The sequence below is a fragment of the Lynx rufus genome, unplaced genomic scaffold (genome assembly GCF_022079265.1).
Source record: "Lynx rufus isolate CCGP_SWC_20201006 ecotype Redwood Valley unplaced genomic scaffold, mLynRuf1.p SCAF_21, whole genome shotgun sequence".
NCBI classification, from domain to species: domain Eukaryota; kingdom Metazoa; phylum Chordata; class Mammalia; order Carnivora; family Felidae; genus Lynx; species Lynx rufus.
In genome coordinates, this window is record NW_025814836.1 from 4685796 (window position 1) to 4712639 (window position 26844).

General features: G+C 65.4%; 10 non-coding genes across 10 annotated transcripts; all 10 read right to left on the reverse strand.

Annotated features, from left to right (window-relative positions):
* Nucleotides 1–799: 799 nt before the first annotated feature.
* On the reverse strand, nucleotides 800–893 carry LOC124517438 (small nucleolar RNA SNORD116). Its single transcript, XR_006963443.1, has one exon. It is a non-coding gene; the product is annotated as a small nucleolar RNA SNORD116 (small nucleolar RNA).
* Nucleotides 894–3631: 2738 nt separating this feature from the next.
* On the reverse strand, nucleotides 3632–3725 carry LOC124517439 (small nucleolar RNA SNORD116). Its single transcript, XR_006963444.1, has one exon. It is a non-coding gene; the product is annotated as a small nucleolar RNA SNORD116 (small nucleolar RNA).
* A 2738-nt stretch (nucleotides 3726–6463) lies between these two features.
* Nucleotides 6464–6557, reverse strand: LOC124517440 (small nucleolar RNA SNORD116). Its single transcript, XR_006963445.1, has one exon. It is a non-coding gene; the product is annotated as a small nucleolar RNA SNORD116 (small nucleolar RNA).
* A 2738-nt stretch (nucleotides 6558–9295) lies between these two features.
* On the reverse strand, nucleotides 9296–9389 carry LOC124517442 (small nucleolar RNA SNORD116). The gene has a single exon (XR_006963446.1). It is a non-coding gene; the product is annotated as a small nucleolar RNA SNORD116 (small nucleolar RNA).
* Nucleotides 9390–12127: 2738 nt separating this feature from the next.
* LOC124517444 (small nucleolar RNA SNORD116) lies at nucleotides 12128–12221 on the reverse strand. Its single transcript, XR_006963448.1, has one exon. It is a non-coding gene; the product is annotated as a small nucleolar RNA SNORD116 (small nucleolar RNA).
* Nucleotides 12222–14959: 2738 nt separating this feature from the next.
* On the reverse strand, nucleotides 14960–15053 carry LOC124517445 (small nucleolar RNA SNORD116). The gene has a single exon (XR_006963449.1). It is a non-coding gene; the product is annotated as a small nucleolar RNA SNORD116 (small nucleolar RNA).
* Nucleotides 15054–17611: 2558 nt separating this feature from the next.
* LOC124517494 (small nucleolar RNA SNORD116) lies at nucleotides 17612–17704 on the reverse strand. The gene has a single exon (XR_006963493.1). It is a non-coding gene; the product is annotated as a small nucleolar RNA SNORD116 (small nucleolar RNA).
* Nucleotides 17705–20256: 2552 nt separating this feature from the next.
* LOC124517493 (small nucleolar RNA SNORD116) lies at nucleotides 20257–20349 on the reverse strand. Its single transcript, XR_006963492.1, has one exon. It is a non-coding gene; the product is annotated as a small nucleolar RNA SNORD116 (small nucleolar RNA).
* Nucleotides 20350–22893: 2544 nt separating this feature from the next.
* Nucleotides 22894–22986, reverse strand: LOC124517492 (small nucleolar RNA SNORD116). The gene has a single exon (XR_006963490.1). It is a non-coding gene; the product is annotated as a small nucleolar RNA SNORD116 (small nucleolar RNA).
* Nucleotides 22987–25526: 2540 nt separating this feature from the next.
* Nucleotides 25527–25619, reverse strand: LOC124517446 (small nucleolar RNA SNORD116). The gene has a single exon (XR_006963450.1). It is a non-coding gene; the product is annotated as a small nucleolar RNA SNORD116 (small nucleolar RNA).
* Between the last annotated feature and the right edge of the window lie 1225 nt (nucleotides 25620–26844).

The following is a 26844-nucleotide window of genomic DNA, read 5'->3' on the forward strand; positions in this document are numbered from 1 at the left end:
CAACGAGGCACCAGGGCTGAGCAGGCCCGGGCACTCCCCCAGGGCGCGGTCCCCTCCGGACCGTGCCATTACCGTTCTGGCCTTCGGCCGGCACGGCATGCCGACTTCACCCTGGGCCCGAAGCGCCGGCGCCACTCGCCGCCTTGTGTGGCCGCCGGGCAGGGCCGATGTTTCCAACCTGGCCGGTGCCGCAGCCCGGCCTCTTGCCTTGGCCCAGAAGCCCGAGCCAGGGGCCGCTCCACGTACGTCAGTGAGAGAAAGGCCCCGTCCCGGGATGGCCGCCGCCTCGGGCTGGGGCTCCCGCGCCCCCCACGGCCTGCCAGGCTTGCCACGCTCGGCCCCTCAACACACACCGCCGCGCGCTTAGGCCCGCACAGCCGTCCGGGCCCTCGCAGGCCCCAGCCCTCGACTCCCAAGGGCCGGCGCCACAAGACACGCCGTTGAAGCCCTAGGCCTTGGGGGACCGGCTGCCCCACTCGACCCCAGTCGCCAGCCACCGCCCGCAGGCCCTGCCAGCCAGGGCCCTGCCCGCGGCGCCCAGGGCCCGTGCCACGGACACGCCTTTGAAGTCCTAGGCCTCGGGCACCAGCTGCCCCCCTCGACCTCCGATGCCGCTCGTTGCCCTCAGGCCCTGCGAGCCGTGGAAAGCCTGCTAAGGCGGGGAAACGGCTCCCTGACCCGGACACACCCCGCGAGCCTCTCCCAGGCGCAGGCCGTGGGTGCTGGTGCTTGAAGCAGTGTGGCCAATGGGAAGCCTGCTGTCCCTGACGCTTACCTTCCCTGGGGCGGACAACGTGCTGGACCTCAGTTTCGATGAGAACGACGGGAGGGAGTTCTCACTCATTTTGTTCAGCTTTTCCAAGGAATGCTGTTGAGGGAGTCATCATCGATCCGAGCACATTCAGGGCCGCCTGGCCGGCTGACCCAGGCGGGCCGGGTGGCTCAGCGGGGCAAGCCGAGGGACTCAGGGTCCTCCCGGTGCCCGGGCCGTGCAGAGCCGCGCCACTGAGCCAGAGGAACGGACAGGCCCCTCTGGGAGCAAAACCCCACACGCCCAGCGGGCCGCCTGCACTGGCGGCCTCTCGGGCAGCCCCGGGAAAGCCTAAAGCCAGGGGCACTAGCTGACACCCAGGGAAGGCTTACCGTCCGGACGCTCGCGTCAGCAAGGTGCCCGTTCCGGGCCACACTTCTTCCAGCCGTGCCGCACACCACAGGCACTCGGGGGCCAGGGAGGCCTTCTTCTCTCGGCCGACCGCGAGCCTGGCGTGGCCACTGCACCTGAGAAAGGGGGAGCAATCGCCCGCGGGCGTGACCAAGCTACCCAGGGGCTCCGCTCGCCACGCCGGGCAGAACGAGTCCGAGACTACGCCTTGCGTCTGTCTGCCTGCCCTGTCCCTCGGCCCCTTGGGGCTGCCTGCGGACGGGCAACAAGCCACGGGCGCAGGGCACTGTGGGAGCAGGAGCGCGTGCCTCTTCGTGCGCACGGAGGGTCGTGTGTGCTGGGAGGCCGGGTGGGCTAGGGGGTGTAGGGGGCTGCTGAGCCGGGCGGCCTGGGTGGTCCCTGCAAGGGCACGCGTGCCTGGTGCCCAGGTCCTGGCCCCGGCGTCGCGCCAAGCGACGGCACAGGCCCGGTGGCCTTGCACCCCAGGGAGCCGCGCTGGACGCCTCTGGGCCACTGACGTCGGCCAGGCTTTCCCCCGCCCAAACACTCTCTGGCCCCGCGGTGCCCACCGACCTCCACACGCATCCGTTCCCGCCGCTGCCCACCCATTCCACGTGCACCGTGGAAGCCAGCACTCGATGGAACCTCAGGGGTCCCAGGAAAACCCAAAAACTGCCCACGGGGAGTCTGGCCGCCCTGGCCCGCAGGCTACGGGGCAGAGGACGAGGCAGAGCCCTCCCAGGCGGCCACGGGACAAACGGTGCCCCCACCTCTCCACTCTGCCAGAAGGGCCGGGGCGGCTAGGCTGCACGGGCCCGGCCCCCAACTAACGCCGGCGCCAAAGCCCACCGAGCCGCGCGCGCGTTCTCTACCAGGGTGGCGGCGAGGCCACGGCCCCTGGGCGCCAGGGCCCCGGCCCGCGAGGGAACGAGCATTCCCTGGGCGGCCCGCTCCGTGGGAGTGTGTTCCCACCTGCATGGAAATTCCCTCCCGCGATCTCTGCCAAGTGGACCCCGCCGCCGACGGCCGGGAGCTGCAGGGAGGGCAGCCGCAGACAGGCTTTGACCTTTGCAAGGTCGCGGCCCGCGGCAGGCGACGCACGTGGCCCCCGCCCACGGCCCAGGAACACCAGCGTGGCCCTCACAGGGGACACAAGGGCTGCAGCCCCGCAGGCCAGGGCCACAGCGAGAGGAGATCGCGTCGCCCTCGCAAGGGGAGACGGACCTGTGCCAAGCGGCCCGCGGGGCCGAGGCACCGCGCCCGGCCTCAGGGCTCGCAGACCCGCGCCTGCCTGCCAGGTCACCGCAGAGGAATCTGCGGCCCACCCGAGAGGACGGGAGACACACTGTGCCCGACTCCAAGGGACAGTCCCTCCCGGGGTGTCACTTTCGCCTCACCAGCTCCGTGCCCGAGGAGACAATGCCTCCGTGGCAGGCCCTGCCCGGGGCGTGGGGTAGCTTCTTTGGCCGGGGCCCTGTGGAAAGCCCCGGTTGAAAGGCCACCACCCCTGGGCGCCCTTCCTCCGGAGACCAGAGGCCAGGAGGGCCCTGAGGAGGGGGACCGCCGTGCCACACCGGTGCACCCTGAAGCCGGCCCTGGGAGGCCCTAGCTTTGCCATCGACGGGAGGAGGCCGCAGGCCTCCGCGTAACCCACGACTGACGTGGGAACGCAACGAGGCACCAGGGCTGAGCAGGCCCGGGCACTCCCCCAGGGCGCGGTCCCCTCCGGACCGTGCCATTACCGTTCTGGCCTTCGGCCGGCACGGCATGCCGACTTCTCCCTGGGCCCGAAGCGCCGGCGCCACTCGCCGCCTTGTGTGGCCGCCGGGCAGGGCCGATGTTTCCAACCTGGCCGGTGCCGCAGCCCGGCCTCTTGCCTTGGCCCAGAAGCCCGAGCCAGGGGCCGCTCCACGTACGTCAGTGAGAGAAAGGCCCCGTCCCGGGATGGCCGCCGCCTCGGGCTGGGGCTCCCGCGCCCCCCACGGCCTGCCAGGCTTGCCACGCTCGGCCCCTCAACACACACCGCCGCGCGCTTAGGCCCGCACAGCCGTCCGGGCCCTCGCAGGCCCCAGCCCTCGACTCCCAAGGGCCGGCGCCACAAGACACGCCGTTGAAGCCCTAGGCCTTGGGGGACCGGCTGCCCCACTCGACCCCAGTCGCCAGCCACCGCCCGCAGGCCCTGCCAGCCAGGGCCCTGCCCGCGGCGCCCAGGGCCCGTGCCACGGACACGCCTTTGAAGTCCTAGGCCTCGGGCACCAGCTGCCCCCCTCGACCTCCGATGCCGCTCGTTGCCCTCAGGCCCTGCGAGCCGTGGAAAGCCTGCTAAGGCGGGGAAACGGCTCCCTGACCCGGACACACCCCGCGAGCCTCTCCCAGGCGCAGGCCGTGGGTGCTGGTGCTTGAAGCAGTGTGGCCAATGGGAAGCCTGCTGTCCCTGACGCTTACCTTCCCTGGGGCGGACAACGTGCTGGACCTCAGTTTCGATGAGAACGACGGGAGGGAGTTCTCACTCATTTTGTTCAGCTTTTCCAAGGAATGCTGTTGAGGGAGTCATCATCGATCCGAGCACATTCAGGGCCGCCTGGCCGGCTGACCCAGGCGGGCCGGGTGGCTCAGCGGGGCAAGCCGAGGGACTCAGGGTCCTCCCGGTGCCCGGGCCGTGCAGAGCCGCGCCACTGAGCCAGAGGAACGGACAGGCCCCTCTGGGAGCAAAACCCCACACGCCCAGCGGGCCGCCTGCACTGGCGGCCTCTCGGGCAGCCCCGGGAAAGCCTAAAGCCAGGGGCGCTAGCTGACACCCAGGGAAGGCTTACCGTCCGGACGCTCGCGTCAGCAAGGTGCCCGTTCCGGGCCACACTTCTTCCGGCCGTGCCGCACACCACAGGCACTCGGGGGCCAGGGAGGCCTTCTTCTCTCGGCCGACCGCGAGCCTGGCGTGGCCACTGCACCTGAGAAAGGGGGAGCAATCGCCCGCGGGCGTGACCAAGCTACCCAGGGGCTCCGCTCGCCACGCCGGGCAGAACGAGTCCGAGACTACGCCTTGCGTCTGTCTGCCTGCCCTGTCCCTCGGCCCCTTGGGGCTGCCTGCGGACGGGCAACAAGCCACGGGCGCAGGGCACTGTGGGAGCAGGAGCGCGTGCCTCTTCGTGCGCACGGAGGGTCGTGTGTGCTGGGAGGCCGGGTGGGCTAGGGGGTGTAGGGGGCTGCTGAGCCGGGCGGCCTGGGTGGTCCCTGCAAGGGCACGCGTGCCTGGTGCCCAGGTCCTGGCTCCGGCGTCGCGCCAAGCGACGGCACAGGCCCGGTGGCCTTGCACCCCAGGGAGCCGCGCTGGACGCCTCTGGGCCACTGACGTCGGCCAGGCTTTCCCCCGCCCAAACACTCTCTGGCCCCGCGGTGCCCACCGACCTCCACACGCATCCGTTCCCGCCGCTGCCCACCCATTCCACGTGCACCGTGGAAGCCAGCACTCGATGGAACCTCAGGGGTCCCAGGAAAACCCAAAAACTGCCCACGGGGAGTCTGGCCGCCCTGGCCCGCAGGCTACGGGGCAGAGGACGAGGCAGAGCCCTCCCAGGCGGCCACGGGACAAACGGTGCCCCCACCTCTCCACTCTGCCAGAAGGGCCGGGGCGGCTAGGCTGCACGGGCCCGGCCCCCAACTAACGCCGGCGCCAAAGCCCACCGAGCCGCGCGCGCGTTCTCTACCAGGGTGGCGGCGAGGCCACGGCCCCTGGGCGCCAGGGCCCCGGCCCGCGAGGGAACGAGCATTCCCTGGGCGGCCCGCTCCGTGGGAGTGTGTTCCCACCTGCATGGAAATTCCCTCCCGCGATCTCTGCCAAGTGGACCCCGCCGCCGACGGCCGGGAGCTGCAGGGAGGGCAGCCGCAGACAGGCTTTGACCTTTGCAAGGTCGCGGCCCGCGGCAGGCGACGCACGTGGCCCCCGCCCACGGCCCAGGAACACCAGCGTGGCCCTCACAGGGGACACAAGGGCTGCAGCCCCGCAGGCCAGGGCCACAGCGAGAGGAGATCGCGTCGCCCTCGCAAGGGGAGACGGACCTGTGCCAAGCGGCCCGCGGGGCCGAGGCACCGCGCCCGGCCTCAGGGCTCGCAGACCCGCGCCTGCCTGCCAGGTCACCGCAGAGGAATCTGCGGCCCACCCGAGAGGACGGGAGACACACTGTGCCCGACTCCAAGGGACAGTCCCTCCCGGGGTGTCACTTTCGCCTCACCAGCTCCGTGCCCGAGGAGACAATGCCTCCGTGGCAGGCCCTGCCCGGGGCGGGGGGTAGCTTCTTTGGCCGGGGCCCTGTGGAAAGCCCCGGTTGAAAGGCCACCACCCCTGGGCGCCCTTCCTCCGGAGACCAGAGGCCAGGAGGGCCCTGAGGAGGGGGACCGCCGTGCCACACCGGTGCACCCTGAAGCCGGCCCTGGGAGGCCCTAGCTTTGCCATCGACGGGAGGAGGCCGCAGGCCTCCGCGTAACCCACGACTGACGTGGGAACGCAACGAGGCACCAGGGCTGAGCAGGCCCGGGCACTCCCCCAGGGCGCGGTCCCCTCCGGACCGTGCCATTACCGTTCTGGCCTTCGGCCGGCACGGCATGCCGACTTCGCCCTGGGCCCGAAGCGCCGGCGCCACTCGCCGCCTTGTGTGGCCGCCGGGCAGGGCCGATGTTTCCAACCTGGCCGGTGCCGCAGCCCGGCCTCTTGCCTTGGCCCAGAAGCCCGAGCCAGGGGCCGCTCCACGTACGTCAGTGAGAGAAAGGCCCCGTCCCGGGATGGCCGCCGCCTCGGGCTGGGGCTCCCGCGCCCCCCACGGCCTGCCAGGCTTGCCACGCTCGGCCCCTCAACACACACCGCCGCGCGTTTAGGCCCGCACAGCCGTCCGGGCCCTCGCAGGCCCCAGCCCTCGACTCCCAAGGGCCGGCGCCACAAGACACGCCGTTGAAGCCCTAGGCCTTGGGGGACCGGCTGCCCCACTCGACCCCAGTCGCCAGCCACCGCCCGCAGGCCCTGCCAGCCAGGGCCCTGCCCGCGGCGCCCAGGGCCCGTGCCACGGACACGCCTTTGAAGTCCTAGGCCTCGGGCACCAGCTGCCCCCCTCGACCTCCGATGCCGCTCGTTGCCCTCAGGCCCTGCGAGCCGTGGAAAGCCTGCTAAGGCGGGGAAACGGCTCCCTGACCCGGACACACCCCGCGAGCCTCTCCCAGGCGCAGGCCGTGGGTGCTGGTGCTTGAAGCAGTGTGGCCAATGGGAAGCCTGCTGTCCCTGACGCTTACCTTCCCTGGGGCGGACAACGTGCTGGACCTCAGTTTCGATGAGAACGACGGGAGGGAGTTCTCACTCATTTTGTTCAGCTTTTCCAAGGAATGCTGTTGAGGGAGTCATCATCGATCCGAGCACATTCAGGGCCGCCTGGCCGGCTGACCCAGGCGGGCCGGGTGGCTCAGCGGGGCAAGCCGAGGGACTCAGGGTCCTCCCGGTGCCCGGGCCGTGCAGAGCCGCGCCACTGAGCCAGAGGAACGGACAGGCCCCTCTGGGAGCAAAACCCCACACGCCCAGCGGGCCGCCTGCACTGGCGGCCTCTCGGGCAGCCCCGGGAAAGCCTAAAGCCAGGGGCGCTAGCTGACACCCAGGGAAGGCTTACCGTCCGGACGCTCGCGTCAGCAAGGTGCCCGTTCCGGGCCACACTTCTTCCGGCCGTGCCGCACACCACAGGCACTCGGGGGCCAGGGAGGCCTTCTTCTCTCGGCCGACCGCGAGCCTGGCGTGGCCACTGCACCTGAGAAAGGGGGAGCAATCGCCCGCGGGCGTGACCAAGCTACCCAGGGGCTCCGCTCGCCACGCCGGGCAGAACGAGTCCGAGACTACGCCTTGCGTCTGTCTGCCTGCCCTGTCCCTCGGCCCCTTGGGACTGCCTGCGGACGGGCAACAAGCCACGGGCGCAGGGCACTGTGGGAGCAGGAGCGCGTGCCTCTTCGTGCGCACGGAGGGTCGTGTGTGCTGGGAGGCCGGGTGGGCTAGGGGGTGTAGGGGGCTGCTGAGCCGGGCGGCCTGGGTGGTCCCTGCAAGGGCACGCATGCCTGGTGCCCAGGTCCTGGCCCCGGCGTCGCGCCAAGCGACGGCACAGGCCCGGTGGCCTTGCACCCCAGGGAGCCGCGCTGGACGCCTCTGGGCCACTGACGTCGGCCAGGCTTTCCCCCGCCCAAACACTCTCTGGCCCCGCGGTGCCCACCGACCTCCACACGCATCCGTTCCCGCCGCTGCCCACCCATTCCACGTGCACCGTGGAAGCCAGCACTCGATGGAACCTCAGGGGTCCCAGGAAAACCCAAAAACTGCCCACGGGGAGTCTGGCCGCCCTGGCCCGCAGGCTACGGGGCAGAGGACGAGGCAGAGCCCTCCCAGGCGGCCACGGGACAAACGGTGCCCCCACCTCTCCACTCTGCCAGAAGGGCCGGGGCGGCTAGGCTGCACGGGCCCGGCCCCCAACTAACGCCGGCGCCAAAGCCCACCGAGCCGCGCGCGCGTTCTCTACCAGGGTGGCGGCGAGGCCACGGCCCCTGGGCGCCAGGGCCCCGGCCCGCGAGGGAACGAGCATTCCCTGGGCGGCCCGCTCCGTGGGAGTGTGTTCCCACCTGCATGGAAATTCCCTCCCGCGATCTCTGCCAAGTGGACCCCGCCGCCGACGGCCGGGAGCTGCAGGGAGGGCAGCCGCAGACAGGCTTTGACCTTTGCAAGGTCGCGGCCCGCGGCAGGCGACGCACGTGGCCCCCGCCCACGGCCCAGGAACACCAGCGTGGCCCTCACAGGGGACACAAGGGCTGCAGCCCCGCAGGCCAGGGCCACAGCGAGAGGAGATCGCGTCGCCCTCGCAAGGGGAGACGGACCTGTGCCAAGCGGCCCGCGGGGCCGAGGCACCGCGCCCGGCCTCAGGGCTCGCAGACCCGCGCCTGCCTGCCAGGTCACCGCAGAGGAATCTGCGGCCCACCCGAGAGGACGGGAGACACACTGTGCCCGACTCCAAGGGACAGTCCCTCCCGGGGTGTCACTTTCGCCTCACCAGCTCCGTGCCCGAGGAGACAATGCCTCCGTGGCAGGCCCTGCCCGGGGCGGGGGGTAGCTTCTTTGGCCGGGGCCCTGTGGAAAGCCCCGGTTGAAAGGCCACCACCCCTGGGCGCCCTTCCTCCGGAGACCAGAGGCCAGGAGGGCCCTGAGGAGGGGGACCGCCGTGCCACACCGGTGCACCCTGAAGCCGGCCCTGGGAGGCCCTAGCTTTGCCATCGACGGGAGGAGGCCGCAGGCCTCCGCGTAACCCACGACTGACGTGGGAACGCAACGAGGCACCAGGGCTGAGCAGGCCCGGGCACTCCCCCAGGGCGCGGTCCCCTCCGGACCGTGCCATTACCGTTCTGGCCTTCGGCCGGCACGGCATGCCGACTTCGCCCTGGGCCCGAAGCGCCGGCGCCACTCGCCGCCTTGTGTGGCCGCCGGGCAGGGCCGATGTTTCCAACCTGGCCGGTGCCGCAGCCCGGCCTCTTGCCTTGGCCCAGAAGCCCGAGCCAGGGGCCGCTCCACGTACGTCAGTGAGAGAAAGGCCCCGTCCCGGGATGGCCGCCGCCTCGGGCTGGGGCTCCCGCGCCCCCCACGGCCTGCCAGGCTTGCCACGCTCGGCCCCTCAACACACACCGCCGCGCGCTTAGGCCCGCACAGCCGTCCGGGCCCTCGCAGGCCCCAGCCCTCGACTCCCAAGGGCCGGCGCCACAAGACACGCCGTTGAAGCCCTAGGCCTTGGGGGACCGGCTGCCCCACTCGACCCCAGTCGCCAGCCACCGCCCGCAGGCCCTGCCAGCCAGGGCCCTGCCCGCGGCGCCCAGGGCCCGTGCCACGGACACGCCTTTGAAGTCCTAGGCCTCGGGCACCAGCTGCCCCCCTCGACCTCCGATGCCGCTCGTTGCCCTCAGGCCCTGCGAGCCGTGGAAAGCCTGCTAAGGCGGGGAAACGGCTCCCTGACCCGGACACACCCCGCGAGCCTCTCCCAGGCGCAGGCCGTGGGTGCTGGTGCTTGAAGCAGTGTGGCCAATGGGAAGCCTGCTGTCCCTGACGCTTACCTTCCCTGGGGCGGACAACGTGCTGGACCTCAGTTTCGATGAGAACGACGGGAGGGAGTTCTCACTCATTTTGTTCAGCTTTTCCAAGGAATGCTGTTGAGGGAGTCATCATCGATCCGAGCACATTCAGGGCCGCCTGGCCGGCTGACCCAGGCGGGCCGGGTGGCTCAGCGGGGCAAGCCGAGGGACTCAGGGTCCTCCCGGTGCCCGGGCCGTGCAGAGCCGCGCCACTGAGCCAGAGGAACGGACAGGCCCCTCTGGGAGCAAAACCCCACACGCCCAGCGGGCCGCCTGCACTGGCGGCCTCTCGGGCAGCCCCGGGAAAGCCTAAAGCCAGGGGCGCTAGCTGACACCCAGGGAAGGCTTACCGTCCGGACGCTCGCGTCAGCAAGGTGCCCGTTCCGGGCCACACTTCTTCCGGCCGTGCCGCACACCACAGGCACTCGGGGGCCAGGGAGGCCTTCTTCTCTCGGCCGACCGCGAGCCTGGCGTGGCCACTGCACCTGAGAAAGGGGGAGCAATCGCCCGCGGGCGTGACCAAGCTACCCAGGGGCTCCGCTCGCCACGCCGGGCAGAACGAGTCCGAGACTACGCCTTGCGTCTGTCTGCCTGCCCTGTCCCTCGGCCCCTTGGGGCTGCCTGCGGACGGGCAACAAGCCACGGGCGCAGGGCACTGTGGGAGCAGGAGCGCGTGCCTCTTCGTGCGCACGGAGGGTCGTGTGTGCTGGGAGGCCGGGTGGGCTAGGGGGTGTAGGGGGCTGCTGAGCCGGGCGGCCTGGGTGGTCCCTGCAAGGGCACGCGTGCCTGGTGCGCAGGTCCTGGCTCCGGCGTCGCGCCAAGTGACGGCACAGGCCCGGTGGCCTTGCACCCCAGGGAGCCGCGCTGGACGCCTCTGGGCCACTGACGTCGGCCAGGCTTTCCCCCGCCCAAACACTCTCTGGCCCCGCGGTGCCCACCGACCTCCACACGCATCCGTTCCCGCCGCTGCCCACCCATTCCACGTGCACCGTGGAAGCCAGCACTCGATGGAACCTCAGGGGTCCCAGGAAAACCCAAAAACTGCCCACGGGGAGTCTGGCCGCCCTGGCCCGCAGGCTACGGGGCAGAGGACGAGGCAGAGCCCTCCCAGGCGGCCACGGGACAAACGGTGCCCCCACCTCTCCACTCTGCCAGAAGGGCCGGGGCGGCTAGGCTGCACGGGCCCGGCCCCCAACTAACGCCGGCGCCAAAGCCCACCGAGCCGCGCGCGCGTTCTCTACCAGGGTGGCGGCGAGGCCACGGCCCCTGGGCGCCAGGGCCCCGGCCCGCGAGGGAACGAGCATTCCCTGGGCGGCCCGCTCCGTGGGAGTGTGTTCCCACCTGCATGGAAATTCCCTCCCGCGATCTCTGCCAAGTGGACCCCGCCGCCGACGGCCGGGAGCTGCAGGGAGGGCAGCCGCAGACAGGCTTTGACCTTTGCAAGGTCGCGGCCCGCGGCAGGCGACGCACGTGGCCCCCGCCCACGGCCCAGGAACACCAGCGTGGCCCTCACAGGGGACACAAGGGCTGCAGCCCCGCAGGCCAGGGCCACAGCGAGAGGAGATCGCGTCGCCCTCGCAAGGGGAGACGGACCTGTGCCAAGCGGCCCGCGGGGCCGAGGCACCGCGCCCGGCCTCAGGGCTCGCAGACCCGCGCCTGCCTGCCAGGTCACCGCAGAGGAATCTGCGGCCCACCCGAGAGGACGGGAGACACACTGTGCCCGACTCCAAGGGACAGTCCCTCCCGGGGTGTCACTTTCGCCTCACCAGCTCCGTGCCCGAGGAGACAATGCCTCCGTGGCAGGCCCTGCCCGGGGCGGGGGGTAGCTTCTTTGGCCGGGGCCCTGTGGAAAGCCCCGGTTGAAAGGCCACCACCCCTGGGCGCCCTTCCTCCGGAGACCAGAGGCCAGGAGGGCCCTGAGGAGGGGGACCGCCGTGCCACACCGGTGCACCCTGAAGCCGGCCCTGGGAGGCCCTAGCTTTGCCATCGACGGGAGGAGGCCGCAGGCCTCCGCGTAACCCACGACTGACGTGGGAACGCAACGAGGCACCAGGGCTGAGCAGGCCCGGGCACTCCCCCAGGGCGCGGTCCCCTCCGGACCGTGCCATTACCGTTCTGGCCTTCGGCCGGCACGGCATGCCGACTTCGCCCTGGGCCCGAAGCGCCGGCGCCACTCGCCGCCTTGTGTGGCCGCCGGGCAGGGCCGATGTTTCCAACCTGGCCGGTGCCGCAGCCCGGCCTCTTGCCTTGGCCCAGAAGCCCGAGCCAGGGGCCGCTCCACGTACGTCAGTGAGAGAAAGGCCCCGTCCCGGGATGGCCGCCGCCTCGGGCTGGGGCTCCCGCGCCCCCCACGGCCTGCCAGGCTTGCCACGCTCGGCCCCTCAACACACACCGCCGCGCGCTTAGGCCCGCACAGCCGTCCGGGCCCTCGCAGGCCCCAGCCCTCGACTCCCAAGGGCCGGCGCCACAAGACACGCCGTTGAAGCCCTAGGCCTTGGGGGACCGGCTGCCCCACTCGACCCCAGTCGCCAGCCACCGCCCGCAGGCCCTGCCAGCCAGGGCCCTGCCCGCGGCGCCCAGGGCCCGTGCCACGGACACGCCTTTGAAGTCCTAGGCCTCGGGCACCAGCTGCCCCCCTCGACCTCCGATGCCGCTCGTTGCCCTCAGGCCCTGCGAGCCGTGGAAAGCCTGCTAAGGCGGGGAAACGGCTCCCTGACCCGGACACACCCCGCGAGCCTCTCCCAGGCGCAGGCCGTGGGTGCTGGTGCTTGAAGCAGTGTGGCCAATGGGAAGCCTGCTGTCCCTGACGCTTACCTTCCCTGGGGCGGACAACGTGCTGGACCTCAGTTTCGATGAGAACGACGGGAGGGAGTTCTCACTCATTTTGTTCAGCTTTTCCAAGGAATGCTGTTGAGGGAGTCATCATCGATCCGAGCACATTCAGGGCCGCCTGGCCGGCTGACCCAGGCGGGCCGGGTGGCTCAGCGGGGCAAGCCGAGGGACTCAGGGTCCTCCCGGTGCCCGGGCCGTGCAGAGCCGCGCCACTGAGCCAGAGGAACGGACAGGCCCCTCTGGGAGCAAAACCCCACACGCCCAGCGGGCCGCCTGCACTGGCGGCCTCTCGGGCAGCCCCGGGAAAGCCTAAAGCCAGGGGCGCTAGCTGACACCCAGGGAAGGCTTACCGTCCGGACGCTCGCGTCAGCAAGGTGCCCGTTCCGGGCCACACTTCTTCCGGCCGTGCCGCACACCACAGGCACTCGGGGGCCAGGGAGGCCTTCTTCTCTCGGCCGACCGCGAGCCTGGCGTGGCCACTGCACCTGAGAAAGGGGGAGCAATCGCCCGCGGGCGTGACCAAGCTACCCAGGGGCTCCGCTCGCCACGCCGGGCAGAACGAGTCCGAGACTACGCCTTGCGTCTGTCTGCCTGCCCTGTCCCTCGGCCCCTTGGGGCTGCCTGCGGACGGGCAACAAGCCACGGGCGCAGGGCACTGTGGGAGCAGGAGCGCGTGCCTCTTCGTGCGCACGGAGGGTCGTGTGTGCTGGGAGGCCGGGTGGGCTAGGGGGTGTAGGGGGCTGCTGAGCCGGGCGGCCTGGGTGGTCCCTGCAAGGGCACGCGTGCCTGGTGCCCAGGTCCTGGCCCCGGCGTCGCGCCAAGCGACGGCACAGGCCCGGTGGCCTTGCACCCCAGGGAGCCGCGCTGGACGCCTCTGGGCCACTGACGTCGGCCAGGCTTTCCCCCGCCCAAACACTCTCTGGCCCCGCGGTGCCCACCGACCTCCACACGCATCCGTTCCCGCCGCTGCCCACCCATTCCACGTGCACCGTGGAAGCCAGCACTCGATGGAACCTCAGGGGTCCCAGGAAAACCCAAAAACTGCCCACGGGGAGTCTGGCCGCCCTGGCCCGCAGGCTACGGGGCAGAGGACGAGGCAGAGCCCTCCCAGGCGGCCACGGGACAAACGGTGCCCCCACCTCTCCACTCTGCCAGAAGGGCCGGGGCGGCTAGGCTGCACGGGCCCGGCCCCCAACTAACGCCGGCGCCAAAGCCCACCGAGCCGCGCGCGCGTTCTCTACCAGGGTGGCGGCGAGGCCACGGCCCCTGGGCGCCAGGGCCCCGGCCCGCGAGGGAACGAGCATTCCCTGGGCGGCCCGCTCCGTGGGAGTGTGTTCCCACCTGCATGGAAATTCCCTCCCGCGATCTCTGCCAAGTGGACCCCGCCGCCGACGGCCGGGAGCTGCAGGGAGGGCAGCCGCAGACAGGCTTTGACCTTTGCAAGGTCGCGGCCCGCGGCAGGCGACGCACGTGGCCCCCGCCCACGGCCCAGGAACACCAGCGTGGCCCTCACAGGGGACACAAGGGCTGCAGCCCCGCAGGCCAGGGCCACAGCGAGAGGAGATCGCGTCGCCCTCGCAAGGGGAGACGGACCTGTGCCAAGCGGCCCGCGGGGCCGAGGCACCGCGCCCGGCCTCAGGGCTCGCAGACCCGCGCCTGCCTGCCAGGTCACCGCAGAGGAATCTGCGGCCCACCCGAGAGGACGGGAGACACACTGTGCCCGACTCCAAGGGACAGTCCCTCCCGGGGTGTCACTTTCGCCTCACCAGCTCCGTGCCCGAGGAGACAATGCCTCCGTGGCAGGCCCTGCCCGGGGCGGGGGGTAGCTTCTTTGGCCGGGGCCCTGTGGAAAGCCCCGGTTGAAAGGCCACCACCCCTGGGCGCCCTTCCTCCGGAGACCAGAGGCCAGGAGGGCCCTGAGGAGGGGGACCGCCGTGCCACACCGGTGCACCCTGAAGCCGGCCCTGGGAGGCCCTAGCTTTGCCATCGACGGGAGGAGGCCGCAGGCCTCCGCGTAACCCACGACTGACGTGGGAACGCAACGAGGCACCAGGGCTGAGCAGGCCCGGGCACTCCCCCAGGGCGCGGTCCCCTCCGGACCGTGCCATTACCGTTCTGGCCTTCGGCCGGCACGGCATGCCGACTTCGCCCTGGGCCCGAAGCGCCGGCGCCACTCGCCGCCTTGTGTGGCCGCCGGGCAGGGCCGATGTTTCCAACCTGGCCGGTGCCGCAGCCCGGCCTCTTGCCTTGGCCCAGAAGCCCGAGCCAGGGGCCGCTCCACGTACGTCAGTGAGAGAAAGGCCCCGTCCCGGGATGGCCGCCGCCTCGGGCTGGGGCTCCCGCGCCCCCCACGGCCTGCCAGGCTTGCCACGCTCGGCCCCTCAACACACACCGCCGCGCGCTTAGGCCCGCACAGCCGTCCGGGCCCTCGCAGGCCCCAGCCCTCGACTCCCAAGGGCCGGCGCCACAAGACACGCCGTTGAAGCCCTAGGCCTTGGGGGACCGGCTGCCCCACTCGACCCCAGTCGCCAGCCACCGCCCGCAGGCCCTGCCAGCCAGGGCCCTGCCCGCGGCGCCCAGGGCCCGTGCCACGGACACGCCTTTGAAGTCCTAGGCCTCGGGCACCAGCTGCCCCCCTCGACCTCCGATGCCGCTCGTTGCCCTCAGGCCCTGCGAGCCGTGGAAAGCCTGCTAAGGCGGGGAAACGGCTCCCTGACCCGGACACACCCCGCGAGCCTCTCCCAGGCGCAGGCCGTGGGTGCTGGTGCTTGAAGCAGTGTGGCCAATGGGAAGCCTGCTGTCCCTGACGCTTACCTTCCCTGGGGCGGACAACGTGCTGGACCTCAGTTTCGATGAGAACGACGGGAGGGAGTTCTCACTCATTTTGTTCAGCTTTTCCAAGGAATGCTGTTGAGGGAGTCATCATCGATCCGAGCACATTCAGGGCCGCCTGGCCGGCTGACCCAGGCGGGCCGGGTGGCTCAGCGGGGCAAGCCGAGGGACTCAGGGTCCTCCCGGTGCCCGGGCCGTGCAGAGCCGAGCCACTGAGCCAGAGGAACGGACAGGCCCCTGTGAATTGCTAATCCTACTTGCCCTTCCGACCACCTTCATTAGCTGCCTCTCAGGCGTTTTTTGGAAAGCCTATATCCAGCAGCACCAATGACACTATAGACTCCTTACCGTCTCGGTGCTCCTTTCGTGAAGTTGTACATAGTGGGGCACACTTCTTCCGGGAGATACGCTAGCCACCGACAGTCGGGGCCAGAGATGCATTCTTCTCTCAGTCGACGGCGAGCTTGGCATGTCGACTGCACCTGAGAAAAGTGGAGCAATCACCCATGGGCATGGGCAATTTACCCAGGGGTTCCAGTCTCCACACAGGGCAGAAGGAATCTATTACTATGACTTGCGCCTCTCTGCCTGTTCTTTTCCCCTGTCCCTTGGGGCAGCCTGCAGATATGCAAGAAGCTGTGGGTTCAGGGGACTGTAGGAGCACGAGCAGGTATCTCTTCATGTGCATGGAGGGTCTGAGTGCACTGGGAGGTTGGTTTAGGAGGCATGTGTTGCCGCTCTGCCGTTTGAGCCTGTGGCTCCCCAAGAGCAGGCCTGGTGTGCCGATCCTGGCCCTGGCGTCCTAACACACAACAGCACAGGACTGGTGGCCTTGCACACCAGGGAGCCACGTTGGATGCCTCTGGGCCACTAACGTTGGTTAGGGTTTCCCTCTCCCAAAGCCACTCTGGCCAAGCTGTGCCCTCGGCCCGGACATGCATCCTCTTCCTCCACTGGCCACCCTGTCAATGTGGACCGTGGACCCCAGTACAGGATGGAAACTCAAGGGTCCAAGGAAAACCTAACAACCACCCACAGTTAGGCCGGCCACCCTGGCCTGCAGCTACGGGGCTGAAACCAAAGCTGAGCCCTCCGAGACACCCACACAACAACAGGTGCATTTCTTCTCCACTCTGCCAGAATGCCCTGAATGGCTAGGCTACATGGTCCTAGCCTCCACCGAATATGGTGCCAAATGCGACCAAACCATGGGCGCTTTCTTGCCCATGGTGTCAGTAAGTTCAGGGCCAGTGGGCACCAGGGCCCTAGGCTGCAATGGAATGAGCATCCCCTGGGCTGCCCGTCCTCAGGAGTGTGTTCCTGTTTTCACAGAAAGTCCCTTCGTTGCCCTTATCCCAACGGACGCCCCCGTCAGTGTCAGGATGCTCCAGGGACGGCAGCTGCCCCCAGGCTTTGGCCTTTGCAAGGATGTGGCCCTCTGTAGGCGACGTGGCCCATTCTGACAGGCCAGGAACACCAGCGTGGCCCTCACAGAGAGGGCTAGGTTGTAGCCCCACAGGACAGGGTCACAATGAGAGGAGAATACATCTCCTTCCCACGGGGAGGCAGATGTCTTCCAAATAGCCCATGGGGCCGAGGTACGGGGCTTGCCCTCAGACCTCGCAGGCCCATGCCTGACCGCAAGGCCATCCCAGAGTAGTCTGCAGCCCACCAGAGAGGACATGAGACACACTGTGCCCGAGTCCAAGTGAGACTCAGAATATCCCTTTCACCTCACCAGTACAGTGACAAGGAGACAAGGTCTCTGGCCGGGGTAGCTTCTTTGACCAGAGCCCTGCTGAAAGCCCCGAGGAACACAACCACTGGGTACCCTTCCTCAAGAGTCAAGAAGCCAGGAGGGCCCTCAAGAGGGGGACTGCCGTTCCACACCTGTGCACCCTGAAGCCAGCCCTGGGAGCCACACTTTGCCATCGTCAAGAGGAGGCCTGAGGCCTCTGCAGAACCCATGAAAGACCTGGGAACGCTATGACACACTTGAGCTGAGTAGGCTCATGTGGTCTCCCAGGGCACAGCCCTCTCTGGACTGTGCCATTACTATCCAGGCAAATGGCCAGCACAGAAACTTGTATTCTGCCCTGGGCACGAAGTGCTGGCACTGTTTGCCACCTTGTTTGTCGCCTGGTAGGGCTGAGGATGCCACGCTGGCAGGTACTGCAGCCTGGCTTCCTGCTTTAGCCCACCAGCCAGAGTAGGTGCCTGCTCCACATACGTCAGGGAAAGAAAGGGCTCGTCCAGGGATCGCTGCTGCCTCGGGCTGGGCCTCTGCACCCCCACCCACAGGCCAGGCAAGCTTGCCATGCGTGGCCTCTCAACACACACTGCCATGAGCTTATGCCTGTGGGGCCATCCTGGCCTACACAGGTCCCAGCCCTCGACACCCCAGGCTGGTGCCACAGACACACATTTCAAGTCCAAGGCCTTGGGGACCAGCTGCTCCAGTGACCCCAGTCGCCGGCCATTCCCCTCAGGACCTGCATGCCTTGGAAACCCTGCTCAGGTGGTAAATGCCTCCCTGACCATGAGTCCCCCGTGAGGCTCTCCTAGGCAGAGGCTGTGGGTGCTGGTGCTTGAAGGAGTGTGACCAAGGGGAAGCCTGCTGTCCCTGACGCTTACCTTCCCTGGGGTAGACAACGTGCTGGACCTCAGTTTCGACGAGAAAGACGGTAGGGAGTTCTCACTCATTTTGTTCAGCTTTCCAAGGAATGCTGTTGAGGGAGTCATCATCGATCCGAGCACATTCGGGGCCACCTGCACAGCCGACCCTGGTGGGCCAGATGGCTCAGCGGGACAAGCTGAAGGACTCAGGGTCTTCCCGTGGCCCAGGACGTGCAGAGCCATTAAAGGACAGGCCCCTCTGGGTTCAAAACCCCACCTGTCCTGCCAGCAACCTTCCTTAGTGGCCTTTTGGACAGGCTTGCGAAAGCCTAAAGCCAGCGGCACAACTGATACGGAGATGGCTTACCGTCTTCTCGCTCCAGTCAGCAAGGTGCCCGTCACGGGAAACACCTCTTCCAGCAGTCCCGCCAACCACAGGCACTCGGAGACCAGGGAGGCCTTCTTCTCTCCGCCGATGGCGAGCCTGGTGTGTCCCCTGCACCTGAGAAAGGGGGAGCAATCACTCGCGGGCGTGACCAAGCTACCCAGGGGCTCTGCTCTCCACACAGGTCAGAAGGAACTGTGACTATGCCTTGCGTCTGTCTGCCTGTCCTGTCCCTCGGCCCCTTGGGGCTGCCTGCAGACGGGCAACAAGCCACGGGCGCAGGGCACTGTGGGAGCAGGAGCATGTGCCTCTTCATGTACATGGAGGGTCATGTGTGCTGGGAGGCTGGGCTAGGGGGTGTATGGGGCTGCTGAGCTCGGAGGCCTGAGTCCCTGCAAGGGCATGCATGCCTGGTGTGCAGATCCTGGCCCCAGTGTCCTGCCAAGCAATGGCACACGCTCAGTGGCCTTGCACACCAGGGAGCCATGTTGGATGCCTCTGGGCCACTAACGTTGGGCAGGTTTTCCCTCTCCCAAAGCCACTCTGGCCAAGCAGAGCCCTCTGGCCCAGACACGCATCCTCTCCCACCACTAGCCACCCTGTCAACGTGGACTGTGGACGCCAGGACGGGATGGAAACTCAGGAGTCAAAGGAAAACCCAACAACCACCCGCAGGGAGTCTGGCCGCCCTGGTCCTCAGGCTACGGGGCAGAAGCCAATGCAGAGCCCTCCAAGACAGCCACACGACAACAGCTGCCTGCTTCTCTTCACTCTGCCAGTATGCCCTGAGTGGCTAGGCTACACCGGTCTTGTCCCCACTGAATCCAGTGCCAATCCTGACCAAACCACAGGCGCTTTCTCACCCGGGGTGTGGGCGAGGCCAGGTCCAGTGTGCGCCAGGGTCCCAGGCACAAGGGAAATAGCATCCCATGGGCTGCCCGGTCCAGGGGAGTGTTTCCTGATTGCACAGAAAGTCCCTCTGGTGCCCTCCGCACAACACAGGCCCCTGTCAGTGGCAGGATGCTCTAGGGAGGGCAGCTGCCCACAGGCTTTGGCCTTTGCAAGGATGTGGCCCTCTGCAGGTGACGTGGCCCCTTCCCACGGCCCAGGAACACCATTATGGCCCTCACAGAGAGTGCTAGGCTATAGCCCCACAGCCCAGGGGCACACTGAGAGGAGAACACATCTTGTTCCCAAGGGGAGGCTGACCTTTTCCAAGCGGCCCATGAGGCCAAGGTACTACACCTGGCCTCAGAACTCTCATGCCCGCCTGGCTGCCAGGCCACCACAGAGGAATCTGTGGCCCACCCAAGAGGACGTGAAACACACTGTGCCTGACTCCAAGGGAGAGACCATCAAAGAGTATCACTTTTGCCTTACCAGCAAGGTGCCAAGGAGACAAGGTTTCTGTGGCAGGCCCAGCCAGAGTAGCTTCTTTGGCCAGGGCCCTGCTGAAATCCCTGAGGAACACCACCACTGGGCACCCTTCCTCTGGAGCCCAGCAGCCAGGAGGGCCCTCAGGACGGAGACTGCCGTGCCACACCAGTGCACCCTGAAGCTGGCCCTGGGAGCTACACTTTGCCATCTACAAGAGGAGGCTGCAGGCCTCCACGTAACCCACGACTGACCTGGGAATGCAACAAGACACCAGGGCTAAGCAGGCCCAGGCACTCCCCCAGGGCGTGGTCCCCTTTGGACCGTGCCATTACCTTCCAGGCCTTTGGCCGGCACAGCATCCTGACTTCCACCCTGGGCTCGAAGCACTGGCACTGTTTGCTGCCTTGTGTGGCACCGGGCAGGGCCGATGTTCCCAACCTGGTAGGTGCCACAGCCTGGCCTCTTGCCTTGGCCCAGAAGCCCAAGCCAGGGGCCACTCCACGTACGTCAGTGAGAGAAGGAATACTCCAGGGATTGCTGCTGCCTCGGGCTGGGGCTCCCGCGCCCCCCACGGCCTGCCAAACTTGCCATGCTTGGCCTCTCAACACACCCTGCCATGAGCTTATGCCGTGGGGCCATCCTGGCCCACACAGGACCCAGCCCTCGACACCCTGGGCTGGTGCCACAGACACGCCTTTCAAGTCCAACGCCTTGGGGACCAGCTGTCCCAGTGACCCCAGTCGCCGGCCATTCCCCTCAGGACCTGCATGCCTTGGAAACCCTGCTCAGGTGGTAAATGCCTCCCTGACCATGAGCCACCAGCGAGGCTCTCCCAGGCGGAGGCCATGGGTGCTGGTGCTTGAAGGAGTGTGACCAAGGGGAAGCTGTCCCTGACGCTTACCTTCCCTGGGGTAGACAACGTGCTGGACCTCAGTTTTGATGAGAAAGACGGTAGGGAGTTCTCACTCATTTTGTTCAGCTTTCCAAGGAATGCTGTTGAGGGAGTCATCATCGATCCGAGCACATTCAGGGCCACCTGCACAGCCGACCCTGGTGGGCCGGATGGCTCAGCGGGACAAGCCGAAGAACTCAGGGTCTGCCCACCGCCCGGGCCATGCAGAGCCTTGACACTGAGCCAGAGGAATAGTCAGGCCCCTCTGGGATCAAAACCCCACATGCTCTGGGGGCAACCTTCATTAGCGGTCTCTTCGACAAGTTCCCGAAGTCTAAAGCCAGCAGCACAGCTGACGCTGGAGATGGCTTACCGTCTGGGTGCTCCTGTCAGTAAGATTCCCATAGCAGGGCACACCTTTTCCAGCGGTCCCGCCAATCACAGGCACTTGGGGGCCAGGGAGGCCTTCTCTCGACCGACGGCAAGCGTGGCCTGTCCAATGCACCTGAGAAAAGAGGAACAATCGCCCATGGGAGTGAGCAAAGTACCCAGGGGCTCCCCTCACCACACAGGATGGAATGAATCCATGACCAAGCCTTGTGCCTCTCTGCCTGTCCTGTCCTTCAGTCTTTTGGGGCTGCCCGCGGATGGGCAAGAAGCCGCTGGCGCAGGGGACTATAAGAGCAGGAGCGTGTGCCTGTTCCTGTGCATGGAGTGTCAGTGTGTGCTGGGAGTTTCGGCTAGGGAGCATGTGTGGCCGCTCTACCGTGAGGGCCTGGGGCCTTGCAAGAGCACCCGTGGTGCACAGATCTTAGTCCCAGTGTCCTGCCAGGCAACGGCACAGGACCAGTGGCCTTGCACTCCAGGGAGCCATGTTGGACGCCTCTGGGCCACTAACATTGGGCAGGGTTTCCCTCTCCCAAAGCCACTCTGGCCAAGCAGCACCCACCAGTCCAGACACGCATCCTCTTCCGCCACTAGCCACCCTGTCAATGTGGACCATGGACACTAGCACGGGATGGAAAAACTGCCCACAGGGAAGCTGGCTGCCCTGGCCCACAGGCTACAGGGCCGAAGCCAACACAGAGGCCTCTGAAGTCACCACACGACAAGAGCTGCCCGCTCCTCTCCACTCTGCCAGAATGCCCTCAGCGTCTAGGCTACACGGGCCTAGCCCCCACCGAATCAGGTGCCAAACCCAACTGAACCATAGGCACTTTCTTGCCCGAGGTATTGGTGAGGCCAGGGCCAGTGGGCACCCAGGCCCCAGCCCACAAGGGAGTGAGCATTCCCTGGGCTGCCTGGTCCATGGGAGTGTGTCCCCACCTGCATGGAAAGTCCCTCCAGCGCCCTCCATCCAATGGACACCCCCATCAGCAGAAGGATACTCCAGGAAGGGCAGCCTCCCATGGGCTTTGGCCTTTGCAAGGATGTGGCCCTCTGCAGGTGATGTGGCCCCTTCCCACAGCCCAGAAACATCAGCGTGGCCCTCACAGAGAGCCCTAGGCTGCAGCTCTGCAGGCCAGGGACACACTGAGAGGAGAACACATCTCCTTCCCAAAGGGAGGCGGACGACTGCCAAGCGGCCGATGGGGCCGAGGCAAAGCACCTGGCTTCAGAGCTAGCAGGCCAGTGCCTGGCTGCCAGGCCACCACAGAGGGGTCTGCAGCCCACCCGAGAGGATGTAAGACACACTGTGCCAAATAAGGGACAGAATATCCCAGAGTATCACTTCCACCTCACCAGCTCTGTGCCGAGCAGACAAGGTCTCCGTGGCACACCCAGCCGGGGTAGCTTCTTTGGCCAGGACCCCACTGAAAGGCCCAAGGAACACCACAAATGGGTGCCCTTCCTTGGGAACCCAGGGGCCAGGATTGCCCGCAGGAAAGGGAACGCTATGCCTCACCTGTGCACTTTGAATCTGGCCCTGGGAGCCACGTGTTGCCCTCTGCAATAGGAGGACTGATGCCTCCGTGGAAACCATGAATGACCTGGGAACTCAACAAGACACCTGAGCTGAGCAGGCCCATGCGGTCTCCCAGGGCGCAGCCCTCTCTGGACTGTGCCATTACCATCCAGGCAAATGGCCAGCACAGCAACTTGTATTCCGCCCTGGGCATGGAGTGCTGGCACTGCTTGCTGCTTTCTCTGTTGCCGGGTAGGGCCGAGGATGCCAAGCTGGCAGGTGCCACAGCCTGGCTTCCTGCCTTAGCCCACCAGCCCAAGCCAGGAGCCCACTCCATGTATGTCAGTGAGAGCAAGGACTCATCCAGGGATCGCCATTGCCTCAGGCTGGGGCTCCACGCCCCCACCCTTGGACCAGGTAATCTTGACATGCTTGGCCTCTCAACCCACACCTCCACGAGCTTATGCCCCAGGGTCTGTTCTGGCCTAGTCTCCAGCCCTTGACTCCCCGTTCTGGTGCCACAGACATGCCTTTGAGTCCGAGGCCTTGGGGTCCAGCGGCCCCACTGACCCCAGACACCAGTCATTGCCCTCAGGACCTCTGTGCCTTGGAAACTCTGCTCAGGTGGTAAATGCCTCCCTGACCATGAGTCCCCCCTGAGGCTCACCTAGGCAGAGGCTGTGGGTGCTGGTGCTTGAAGGAGTGTGACCAAGGGGAAGCCTGCTGTTCCTGACGCTTACCTTCCCTGGGGCAGACAACGTGCTGGACCTCAGTTTCGATGAGAAAGACGGTAGGGAGTTCTCACTCATTTTGTTCAGCTTTCCAAGGAATGCTGTTGAGGGAGTCATCATCGATCCGAGCACATTCGGGGCCACCTGCACAGCCGACCCATGTGGGCCGGGTAGCTCAGTGGGACAAGCTGAGGGACTCAGGGTCCACCCGCAGCCCGGGTCATGCAGAGCCATGCCACTGAGCCAGAGGAACGGGCAGGCCCCTCTGGCATCAAAACCCCACATGCCCTGCTGGCAACCTTCACTGGTGGCCTCTCGGGCAGGCCCGCGAAAGCCACGGTACAAGCTTAAACTGGGGAAGGCTTACCGTCTGGTCACTCCCGTTGGCAAGGTGCCCATAGTGGGGCACACTTCTTCTGGTGGTCCCGCCAACCACAGGCACTCGGGGGCCAGGAAGGCCTTCTTCTCTTGGCCGATGGCAAGCCTGACATGTCCACTGCACCTGAGAAAAGGGGAACAGTCACCCATGGGAGTGAGCAAGGTACCCAGGGCCTCCACTCGCCACACAGTGCAGAAGGAATCCATGACCAAGCCTTGCACCTCTCTGCCTGTCCTGTCCCACAGCCCCTTGGGGCTGCCTGCGAATAGGCAAGAAGCCGCGGGCACAGGGGACTGTAGGAGCAGGAATGTGTGCCTCTTCTTGTGTGTGGAGGGTCAGTGTGCGCTGGGAGGTTGGGCCAGGGGTGTGTGTGGCTGCTCCGCCGTGCAGGCCTGGGGCCCTCCACGGACACACCTGGTGCGCAGATCCTGGCCCCGGAGTCCTGCCACACAGCAGCACAGGACCGGTGGCCTTGCACACCATGGAGCCTCCTTGGACAATTCTGGGCCACTAACGTTGGGCAGGGTTTCCCTCTCCCAAAGCCACTCTGGCCAAGAAGCGCCCACCAGCCCAGACACCCATCCACTCCCACAGCTGGCCACCCTGGCAACTTGGACGCCAGCACGGGATGGAAACTAAGGGGTCAAAGGAAAACCCAAAAACTGCCTGCAGGGAGGCTAGCCGCCCTGGCCTCCAGGCTATGGGGCAGAGGCCAACGCAGAGCCCTCTGAGGTGGCCACACGACAACAGGTGCCCACTCCTGTCCACTCTGCCAGAATGACCTGAGCAGCATGGGCCTTGCCCCCACCAAACACTAGTGACAATCCCGACTGAACCACAGCCACGTTCTAGCCCAGCGTGTCAGCAAGGCCAGGGCCAATGGGTGCCAGGGCCCTGGCCTCCAAGGGAACGAGCATCCCCTGGGCTGCCTGGTCCATGGGAGCGTGTTCCTGCCTGCATGGAATTACTCTCTGGCACCCTCTGCCCATCGGACTCCCCTGTTGGCCGCAGGATGCTGCAGCGTGGGCATCCGCAGACAGGCTTTGGCCTTTGCAAGGATGCGGCCCGCTGCAAGCAACATGTCCCCTTCCCATGGTCCAGGAACACCGGTGTGGTCCTCACAGTGAGCACAAGGGCTGCAGCCCCACAGGCCAAGGGCACAGTGAGAGAAGATATCTCTGTCACAAAGGGAGGCCAACCCCTTCTCAACTCCATGTGCTGCCATGGCACTGTGCCTGGCCTTGTAGCTCTCAGGCCCCCGCCCGGCTGCGAGGTCACCACAGAGGAGTCTCCAACCCACCAGAACAGACATGGAACAACTGTGTCAAGTCCAACAGACAGAACCTCGTAGAGTAACTCTTTCACCTCCCCAGCTCTGTGACCGCAGAGACAAGGTCTCCATGGCAGGACTGGCTGGCAATAAGTTCTTCATGCAGGGCCCACTGAAAGGCATGATGAACACTGCTGCTGGGTGCCCTTCCTTGGGAGCCCCAGGGCCAGGAGTGCACACAGGAGTGGGACCGCAGTGGCTAATCTGTGCACCCTGAGGCCGGCCCTGGTAGACATGCTTTACCCCCTGAGAGGAGGTCTGAGCCTTCCCAGGAACCCACAACTGACCTGGGAACACCATGAGACACTAGATCTGAGCAGGCCTCTGGAATCACCCAGGGTGCAGTCCTCTGCAGACCGTGCCTTTACTGTCCAGTCCAACGGTCAGCACAGCATCTTGACTTCCACCCTGGGCCCAAAACACAGGCATTGCTTGCCGACTTGTGTGTGGACCGGGATTTATTCCCAAGGTGGAACGTGTTGCAAACCAGACTTATGACTTGGCCCACCACCCCAAGCCATGGGCCACTCCACATACGCCAGCGAGGGAAGGCGCTCATCCAGGAATCCCATCTGGCTTGAGCTGGGGTTCCCCGCAAGGCTAGGCAAGCTCCCACGCTTGGCAACTCAACACTCTCGGCCATGAGCTATGCCCGAGGTGCCATCCTGGCCCACACAGGTCCCTGCCCTTGGCTCCCAGGGCTGGCATCAAAGTCATGCCATTGAAATCCTAGTACGCCTTGGAGACCAGTTGCCCCACACGACCCCAGACACTGGCCATCCCCCTCAGGACCTGCGAGCCCTGGATGTCCCAGTAAGGTGGGGAAACAGTTCCTGGACCGTGAGGCCTCAGGAAACCTCTCCCATGCTGAGGTCCTCGGTGATGGTAGTTGAAGGAGTGTGACCCAGGGGAAGCTGTTGTCCTCACGCTTATGTTCCCTGGGGCAGATAACGTGCTGGACCTCAATTTCGATGAGAATGACTATAGTGAGTTCTCACTCTTTTTGTTCAGCTTTCCACGGAATGGTGTTGATGGAGGCATCATCAATCTGAGCACATTTGGGGCTGCCTGGCTAACTGAACCAGGCAGGCTGGGAAGCTCGGAGAGATAAGACTATGGCCTCAGAGTCTTCCAGAGACATGAGCCAGGCAGAGCCACACCACTGAGCCAATAGGACTATCAAGCCCCTCTAGGAGCCAACTCTACACACGTGGAGAAAAATCCTTGGGATTCTCTCTCTCCCTTTCCTCTTTCCCTTCTCATGTGCATGCTCTGTTACTTTCACAAAATAAATAAATCAAGTTTAAAAAAATTAAAGACTCCCTAAATAAATGTAAAAGAGATATCATATTTATAGACTGGCAGATTCAACATAGGAAAATTGTTCATTATACCCACAGTTTTCTAAAGATCTTATGCAATAGCTATTAAGATTAGAGCAGAATTTTTTGTAGATATAGGCTGATTTAAAGTATATATATATATATATATATATATATATATATATATGCAAAGGTATAACCAAAGCAGTTTTTGATAAGGAAGAATTATGTTAGAGAAATCAAACTATAGTTAAAAAAATTATAAATATACATTAATCAAGGAGTAGGCACAGAGATGTATAGGACAGATTTCAGAAACAGATCCATATAAAATGTCCATTTGTTTTTTCACAAAGATACAAGAAGAACTCAATTTGCTTATCAGCAAATGGTGTTAGAATAATTATCATACAACACCAAGGACAAAACAAAAACAAAAAATCAAAACAAAGCCTCAAACTAATCCTCACACCATATACAAAAATTAACTCAAGATAGGCATGCCTGAGTAGCTTGGTAAGCTAAGCATCCAACTTTGGTTCAAATCATGATTTCAAGGTTCATGGGATCGAGCACCACATCAGGGTCTATACTGACAGCTCAGAACCTAGAGCCTGATTCAGATGCTGTGTTTCCCTCTCTCTCTGTCCCTCCTCCACTTGCACTCTGTCTCTCTCTCACACACACAAATAAATAAACACTGAAAAATCAATTCAAAATGAATATAGGTCTAAATTATACATCTTTATGAAACACTAAACTATAGGAGATATCCTAAGAGAAAATCCTTATGACCTGGAGTTAGCTATTAAACATGCAACCCAAAATATAAACCTATCCTGTGAGAAATACACTGTTAGAGGATGAAAACAATAAGCCGCAGACTATGAAAAAATACTTAGAAATCACGTATCTAACACAAAAAAACTTTCATGGTATATGGCAAACTCTCT